The sequence below is a fragment of the Solanum pennellii genome, chromosome 10 (assembly GCF_001406875.1).
Source record: "Solanum pennellii chromosome 10, SPENNV200".
NCBI lineage: Eukaryota > Viridiplantae > Streptophyta > Magnoliopsida > Solanales > Solanaceae > Solanum > Solanum pennellii.
In genome coordinates this window covers 44,349,879-44,359,783 of record NC_028646.1, presented here as the reverse complement: position 1 = coordinate 44,359,783, position 9,905 = coordinate 44,349,879, and positions in this window count along the sequence as shown.

Below are 9,905 nucleotides of genomic sequence, written 5' to 3'. Positions count from 1 at the left end.
TATATATTGTCTCATTAAATCACTCAAATTAAATCATGAAATAAAAATCCAAAGGCTCTCACCTCTCTCTACTTTCTTTATCTATTCAACCTCCATTGAAGGAACACAAAAGCTTGTAGAAGAAGACAACTTTTTCTAGGATTTCACTTGAATTTCTTGGAATAACTCTCCATATGGTATGGGTTCTTTATTCTTGGGATCTTCTTCAAGAAATCTTTTCAAAGCTTAGTCCTAAGTCACCCAATTCCTACGCTTTCTTCTACAAATGGTTTTTTTTCTATACTTGAAATTCAAGATTTATTATGACTTATTGTTATTAACCACAGATAATTAAGTGTATATATTTGATTATTTGATTCTAATTTATTAGAACTTCATGTAGATTATGTCCTTTCCCCAATTTTCCCAAATCTTGGATCCTGCTTATAAATTGGTGGGGATGAATGTATTCATTGCTAGACAAGTGTTATATATTCTTATTTATTCATGGATTGCCTAGGTTAATTATTGTTTAGATTGTATATATTTCTTGACAAAATCATGATGAATCCTTTCCCATTAACCCTAGGTTATGAATTGAAGTTAATTCAGATAGAGATGATATAATTGATCTAGATGTTGTATATATTACTATTGTATGAGTTATTAAGCGTATTGATAGATGAATATGGTTGGTTGATGGTCAGATCATTGAAGGAGTCTTATGAAGGTGAATTCTTAAGAAGTTGTGATCTTGAATCCTTAACTTTAATTTTGATGCCTTGTACTTGATGATGATGGTTAATTCAAGTATTACATGTGATTAGATTACCCATGTAATGGTAGGATAAATGTAATTGAAATGTCTTTACTAGGTGAATTGTGAGATCATGATTAAGGTTTGATGATGTAAGGTTGATTGTGAATCAATTATGTGCCTTATTATGATATGATTATATTGGGGTTAATCTCACAAATGAAGGATTACAATTAGAGGACATTGTCATGCAATTCCTAATGAGCTAATGATTATTATATACAAGGGGTTAGTCTCCTATCACCTATATTAAGCTATGATTGATTAATAAAGGTTTAAAGATATTTCGAAAAGGGACTTTAGTTTAGCAATGAGTGAGCTAGTTATGAGAGAGTGTCCCCTCCTAATATTAGAAGATAGGTTTACAATGGTTCTCATGAGATAGAGATTACAATACTATGATGCATAAATAGGTTTTAAACGTGTCTCCTACTCCTTGCATTATGTTGCCAACAAAGGAATACTAGCTAATGGATCCACCTAGACGATATGTTCATGTTTTGGATCTACATTGACAAATAGACCACCTTCTTTCGATGTAGGGTTTAATCACACAAGATTCCACATTTAGCTATAGTTGTATTTATAAGTTAAGTAAATTGTTCTCGAATGTAAAATAAATGACTAAATGAAGATGGACATTAATTAGAATGACATAAGGTATCTACTTAGGATAAGTAGGGGAATGGGACTCTACCCAGACTTTGCATAAGTTAACACTAAAAGTAGTCCTCGGAGATGGTCTTATGCAGTATGATATCATGTATTATGAAATGTTGACTTTATACAATGATACTCTTATATGATGTTGACTATGTTAATGAATATGCTATTGGTCTAAATTGCTATATGTGGTGATGACTACCTATGAGGATATGTTGTATAAAGCGAAGCATTACTTATGATCTACTACCTTGTTTACTTTATTATGTGGGGTTTTGGTACTTCACATGAGAACCACACTTGTAGGCTTGGGATGGGATTGTTGGTAAGAGTTTTGTATACTATGTTTATATTAACTATTGAATAGTAAATATTGATATGGAGTTACGTTGATGTTTTCTTTTGTTATCAACATTTCGTATGTTATTGTGATCCTTATCTTGTATGAGCTCTCTTGTATGTGCATTAATGTCTTTTCAAATGACTTAGCATGTTTTCTAAAGAAATGGTCCTTTTCATTCACGTCTTCAAATGTTTTATGTGCATATATACATAATTACAACAAGTGGATGTACTAACCCATATTTCTATGTTTTGTACAATAATGTAGGCTCCGGCCATTGAATTCTAGGAGGAGGATTGAAAAAGACTTGGACTTTTCCCAAGTGTTTGGTAGGTCCTCACCATTTCAACGATGATGCCACTATCTAGCTACGTGATGTTTTGATTGTCTAAAGAAATTTAGTTTCCTTCTCTTTACTTCGAACACTATTATTGTATAAGCCTATATATGGCTTTCAGTGCAATGAAGTATGGGCTATGCCAGAATGTTCTACTCATTTTTAGATAGTATATGTGAGACGATAGTATAGACTAAATTATTATATGTTATGCATATAACTAAGCGAGAAACATTTATAAGCTCCCTATGAGAGGAGCATAATTAAATAGTATATGTATATATGTATAGAATGCAAGAGGTCTATGTTAACCTCAATATGTATAATTTTTAATTTTTCAGCATTTTAAACCTACGAAATGCAATGAAAAATTCTAAGAGGGTGGTCTTTGTACTCTCTGAGGACAATGACGCCAGTTACACTAGGGGATGCTCCCTTGTTGTGACAACGTCAGCGCTCAAAATAGCGTCGCTGCTACTCAGTGATGTTACATGATAATTTTATATTAGTAGAATTGTTTATCTTATTAATTGTAGTTGTACGAACCTTATTTATAGATTTTTTCTTTGTTAGAACATTGCACATATGGGAACAAGAATTGTTAGACATTATGGGTACCACACGGATCATCCCCTTCTGAATCTATTGAACCTTAGGGAGAACCTCTTGCAATTCAAACAAGTGGGGGATGAGACAATTTATGAAATGCAGATAAAGTTTAAAGTTGTGCTAAAACCATGCCCATCTCATGATATGACGCATAAGGCTCTACTGAGTGCTTATGTAGGGGTCTTTGACCCAAGAATAGAGGAATAGACGATCAGCACTGCTTGGTCAGTATGTTGCACTTGACCTATGTAGTCGTAGTAAAAATCCTTAATGACATGGTCAAAGCCAATAATAAACAAGAGTGGGATGCACTAGTTACTTGGTTAAATGTTATAATTAACCGAGTCACAGAGTTAGAAGTATAAGCCATTAAAAATAACGCTCTTCTCCTTCAAAGAGTGTAAACATTGGAAGAAGCACGGAGGTGTGCAAGATAAAGAATCTTTTTCACTCATTAAAAAAGAGAGAGGCTTAGGATATGATGTTGATAGAGATGAAGGAAAATTGAAATGCTAAACAAAGCGTCAAACTCTCACTCCACGACTATTGAATTGCAGAATGCTCAAATTGGCAATTTGATATCAGGTCGTTACCCATCAATCATCGAGAACTCACCGAACTAAACCATGGCCAACTCTGAAGAGGACTTATATTTTTTGACTTGTGTGGTGACACGATGTAAATTAAGGCGTTGTTTGGGAGGCAACCTAAAACCCCTTATTATTCTTTATTTGTGTATTGGTAAAATAATAGTGTGTTATTTGTACATTTGAAGTGTGAAAAGGTGTTATAGAAAGTGTTTGGTTGCTTTAAACAGGTCTAGTCGGCAAGTCGCCAAAGAAGGTGGTGAAACCAGCCTTACCTACTGTTTGACTCAAGATATCTTCTAATTAGGATACATAACTCGACGAGCCTGAGAAATTATTTGTGAATCGATAACCATGTATACGACCCCGATTTTTATTGACATTCAAATGTCAAAAATTGATGAAAATTTTTGTAAAACTCGGCGAAGTAAATGAATGTTTGACAAAATGTCTGCTAGTTTAGCACTCAAGAGTACAGTAACACCTCTAAAATGACTTATATGAAGCTAGACCCTAACACATGTTTTATAAAGTTTTAAAGTCATAAAATGATTTATAGTGATGTTTTGAGGCATTCTCTTAATTTGGTGATTTTTTTAGGTCAAACATACAAGAACATCCATGACGTTCAAAATTTTGGCCTTGAGATGTGCTTGTATGTTTAATTTTAAGTTTGCATGATTTACCTGTGCTTTTTGGTAAATAAAGATGTGAGAGGTTCCTAATATATTTACGAGTGTATTTGAGTTGGCAACGTCCAGGCAAAACTCCCGAAGGACCAACCAAAGTATCCTTCAGATGGACCCAACTGGGGAGAAAAACTGCTAAAAACAGTCTCAAACGACTGAGGCAATTGTCAAGCCTCTGACCTAAACCACAGATCAGCATGACGGTCCGTAGGTAGGTCTACGGGGCGTATTTGAGTCATCGATTGGCACCTACAAAATTTTCGTCACGGTATTGGCCAAGCACTGGAATTTTAGGTATTTCACCTTGCTTCCTAAAAATAGTTTGGCCTTTTTCATGAGGGTGTTATGGGTATTTTAAGTAGTTTTATAAGTGTAGAACCACTAATCAAGTCATTATTCGAAAATTAATCCCCAAACACAAAGAAGAACTCTCTAGAACACCATTGAAGTTTAAAGGAAAATTGGAGCTTCGATCTTGATTCCTCCATAAACATTCTCTCAATTTCCTGTATTAGCATAAATTAAGGTATGGTTTTCATCCTTGAATCTCTTTTCTTCAATGAGCCAATGGGTAAATTGATTACTAAGATCTTTTCAAAAGATTAATTGTCCTATTTTGTAATCTACCTATGGATTCTTACATAAAACATTTTGAATCAATGTGTTATGATTGAATTGATGTTCACTTCATGATTTTATACTAAGAACTCCGTGAACCCTTGCAAATCATGAATTCCTTATCTTGGCTATTCTATGGGTGATTTGATCATGTCTCCAATGTATTGATTTCTTATTTAGTTTGAGTTATACTATTGAATTATTTAACAAGCATGTTAGAATTGTATGTAGGATATCTTAAATTGATGAATAAATATTGCATTATCTTGAATCACTGTAAATTTTGATTATTGAATTGAATTAATGATCATGACGATTGGTAGGAGCCTTTGTGTTTTGGATTGGTTGATATGGTTATGGATTGGAGTTGTTGAGATTGGAATTGTGGTATTTTAACCTAACATTCCCTCTATTGTGTAGTACTGGTATTTTAATGATGATGTTCGGCATGTTCCACTTGTGCTAGTAGTGCTTATGTGCTATACTTGTGAAGAATGAAGCTGTCACGATCGGAGTCTAGAACCAGATGAGACCGGCGCCGTTGACCTCTCAGAGGTCACAGACAAGCCTACTTATGTCATTCTTAATTCGTCTAGTTTAATTTTAGCAGAAAGTTTGAAACTTTTTGTTTCTTACATGCTAACTAAAGATTCTACTACATGCATAATTGTTCACCATCAACAATCTAACATTAAGATCATCAAATGAAAGAAACAGTTTATTATAACGATAAAGATGTACTTGCCAAAATGGCACCAATACAATTTCTGAACAATAATAGGAAAAAAAACCTAGTGGAAAATTATCCACTAGCTGAAACCTACAACTAAGATAAAATGTAAATGGGCAAGAATACTTGAAAGCATGAGGGCCTACCAAGTCCGGATAAATGCTCAATATCCAGATAACTACAGCGTTTATTCTGTAGCTCTAGCGTCCACCTGTGCCTGCACCTAAAATTTTAGATTTGTATAGGGTTAGTACACACTTGTACTAAGTATGGTTACATGAAAGCAAACACCAAGGACATGCATAAGTAAGAATAACTCTTTCCTACCAACATGATTATAGAAGGACGAGTCAGTGGACATGCCAAATTGAGATTAGGAATGTGAGTGAACTTTCCAAATTTGGATTAGGAAAGTTTATAATCATTCCAAATTTTGATTAGGAAAGTTGATGATCTTTGAAAATTTGGATTAGGAAAGTTATGCCATAAAAGTAAGATGCATCATCATACTTAACATTTTGCACACAGCACACAACAGCATAGACATAACACATATCGTAATTCCGGTAACACATAACGTTGTTCATATCATTCAATCTTATGCCATTAAGACATTAACACTTCCTAGAAATGAGGGCTCAACATATGGTACCTCAACTAGGGAGTCTTCTTTAGCAAACACAGACTATTCTTCATTCGTTCATACGTACTTCATTTAATTTTATTCATGGGCAAGTGTAAACACCAGTTATACCTACGATGTAGTTTAATACTTTCATCAGGTTCGTTGTTCAATGACCAAGAATGACCTAATGTCATTACTTGAATTTAACTCACCTCTTGGTTATCCTATCCTAACAATTTTGGTATCATTCATTTCATTATGTGCATCATTTGAGGTTGGCCTCATTGATTCATTGGGAACTTTAACTTTAATATACGTAAATTGTGTGAGCATCATGAAATCCAGTGTAATGAAACCCCACACCGAAAATAGGTCAAATCACCTACCAAAGTGACCCAAAATATGCAGCGTACATGGAAATTAAACCCCGACCGATCCCTATATTTGCAGTATAGGTTCGAAGACTAGGTGCTATCAGGAGATCTATACCCAAATGTTGGACACTCTAATCTCATGAGAGTTACGTGAACTTATACCTTTCCCGAAAGAAGAATCACCGCTCATAGCTAGTCTATCGGTGCTGAGTATAATGTTTCATTACATTCAACTCTTACATCATGAAAGTTGGCTTCTAGTATAAGGAAATCATAGCTCAATAGATGATTTCTCATCTTATCATTAGTGTTAAGTGTGTTAATCTCAATACTTTCATTAGAGTGTTTATAGAGACTGGTCTCTTCATTAACTTTAACCTCTCATAGGTGAGTACGTTTTGGTAACAGTTACTTAGGATCATCGTAGATTGCTCTCATCTTTTACATTATCCTCATATCATGTTGTCACCATATTACTTAAAATTATCACATTTTCTCTTCATAATTACTTACCCCATTTTATGTAAATGTTCATTTCATCGTATGCCAATGCACTTAACCATTTAGTGTGTTTTAAACTCTTACTTAACCCTTCTACGGTTTCATCATTTCACTGTTCATTTCATCATTTGTTTGTTCATTTCATACCTTCATTGTTCATTCCATTATGTGCCAATGCACTTGGTTATTTAGTGTGTCATACCCTCCTACTTAAGGCCATTTAGAGTGTTTTACCCTCTTACTTAACCCTTCTAGGGCTACATCATTTCATTACATACATCTTAGGTTCATTTATTTTTAATGCTAGACTTATGGTTCTATACATACAAGCCATGAGGATTCAATCATCGTTTGTTTAAGTGATTCATATCTTCCTAAGATTTTGTAGTACAAGACTTATGCAACTTGTATGTATGCCAAGATCTAGATTTCAATCTAAGCATTATTCTTTAATATTTAATTCACGTATGAATTATGTATCAATAAGGAATTTGGGCAAGGGAACCCCGTTTAAAATCCCTTGGAGAACAATTTACATTTTTCTTTTTATTTAATTCTTGTCTACGTGACATTGGGACCCTAGATCGAGCCCCAACATCACCATTTCATTTTTAGTTCTATCCTTTGAAAATTCTCTTTCTTTACTAAGGGGTTGAAGGATAAAACCCCCACCGACCCTTTTTTTTTTAACTATTTCTCTTTCTCTATTTCGAGTTGACAATGAGGTTGTGGGATCAAACCCCTACAGCCTCTCTTTATTTTTCTTTAATTATCCGCCTCAAATCTACCTAAGAGGTCCTGGGTTCGATTTCCACACGCGTCCCCCTTTATTTTTATTTTATTCTCCTACTTAAAAACTGCCTAAAAGTTCGTGGGTTCAATTCCCACAAGCCTCCCCCTTTATTTTTCTTTTATTTACCTTTTTAATCTGCCTAAGAGGTCGTGGTTTCGATTCCCACACGCCTCCCCCTGTAGTTTTCTTTAATTCTCTTCCTTAATCTGCCTAAGAGGTCATTGGTTCGATTCCCATACGCCTCCCCCTTTATTTTTGTTTTATTCTCCTCCTTAAATCTTATTGAGAGGTGGTGGGTTCAAATCCCACTCCCCTCATTTCTTTTTTTTTTCTTTTATGTTACATTTTCCAACCAATACCATTGTTCGAATCCCCTTCACCACATTTCTTTTTACTTCTTTTTTTTCATGATTTTTAACATGGTGTTGCCACGAGTTCAATCCTCCATGACCTCACTTGTTTTAATTAATTTTTACAGCATTTTGAACCATCTTTGCTGACTGAAATTCATCACTAGAAGATGGAAATTTTCTTTTAATTTTTCAGCATCCTTTCATCAAGTTACACCTTAGTTCTTAGGGGAATTTCGTAGTGTATTTAGTATGTTTTAGTTGCATTTTCATGAATTTGCTTAGACAAGAGAATGTCCTCAAATAATCCACATTAAACTCATATGAACATCACATTTACATCAACATGTGTACATGAAATATAAAGAGCTATCAAGCCATTTCAAGTCCTAAACCATGAACAATAGCCACGGTAACACACACATACACACGTAATTATATTTTTGGAAACATAAACATAAGTCAAATAATTCCAAACATACCAATAAACACATAGTCATCACGAAAACACGTTTCATCCCTCGTTTTTCTACCAGCAAACATAATCAATCTATGATTCAATGGAAGCTAGTGACAGGGACTTGCAACGAGGAACAATCCTAGTTTTTGGAATAGATTCATTTGAACCTTAGGGGGTCACTTGGGAAAGGGACCAAGAGGGAAGAGTAATCATACCTTTTTTACGTTAAAATATTTACTTTCTTCCCAAAAAATTCACCAAATAACACGTCTAACCCTCCTCAATATCAACTCCACTCAAATGACAACCTCCCTTATCCTAGTGTGCCAGTAATGTTTGTTATCTTGTGATTTCGTGTGAGTTATTCAACGGTGAAGAATATGGTTTATTTTCTGTTTTTGTATCTTATTTTTTCAGAGAAAAAACGTGAGAAAGAATAAGACATATTGAGCGTGAGAGTTGAGAGATAAGTTGTAGGAGGCTTAGGAGTATAGTTTAGGACTTAGCCAATAATTTTTTTTATTTAATAACAATCTTATTTTTATTTTAGTTTAAATCATATAATAAATAATAATTATAAATTTATTAAATTAATTCAATAGATTCTATAAAAGATTACTTTAATTCATTGCTTCCACCTAGGTTCGAACCCGGGTGGAGAAAGACTTCACTTCAAGAGCCAAATTTCGGCCATATCTCCCCAAAATAACCCTCCACGTTATTAATTTAATAATTAATTATATATTTAGGGTAATATTGATACTACCCTTATCCTGGAAAAAGATCGTTTTACCCCTACACCCTCCAAACCTAAGATTTTTACTTTTTAAGTACGATAAAGACTCCTTCAAGTAAATCTTCGTATTCGAGAGCCCTATATGGTTGGACCTAACCTTTTAGAGCTCAAGTAACTTCCCAGTTAGTTGGCTTGGATGTAGCAAGGGGTTCGTGGTTTGTTTCTATGCGCATGAAGAATGTGAATATGTATCTTGACTTAGTTGACTATGGTACATTTTAATGGAATGTATATGTATGATGGAATATGATCTTGAATATAAGTAAGAAGGTCTTTTATGTGGAACCTTCTAGAAAGGAGGTTATGACATCCTTGAAGTTGTAAGACGTAATGGTATCCTTCTTGTGTGAATGATGGACTTAAGGGTTATTTGCTGGAACGACATGGACTCATTCTTAGGAAAGTTATTAAGCTATCTTAGTAACCATTGTAAGGCAGCCTTAGTGGACCCTCTTTGGTAAAGTGTATTATGATTTTGGCTATAACTAAGATATAGTGCCTCTTCGTATTCTCCTTTAATGAATTATTCTATGAGAACAAAGGATAGCATTGAGTGATTATACAAAGGAAGTATCTGTAGTTCAGATGAGACTGGAGTACAAAGAAACCCTTGATATTCCTTAACCATGTGTCA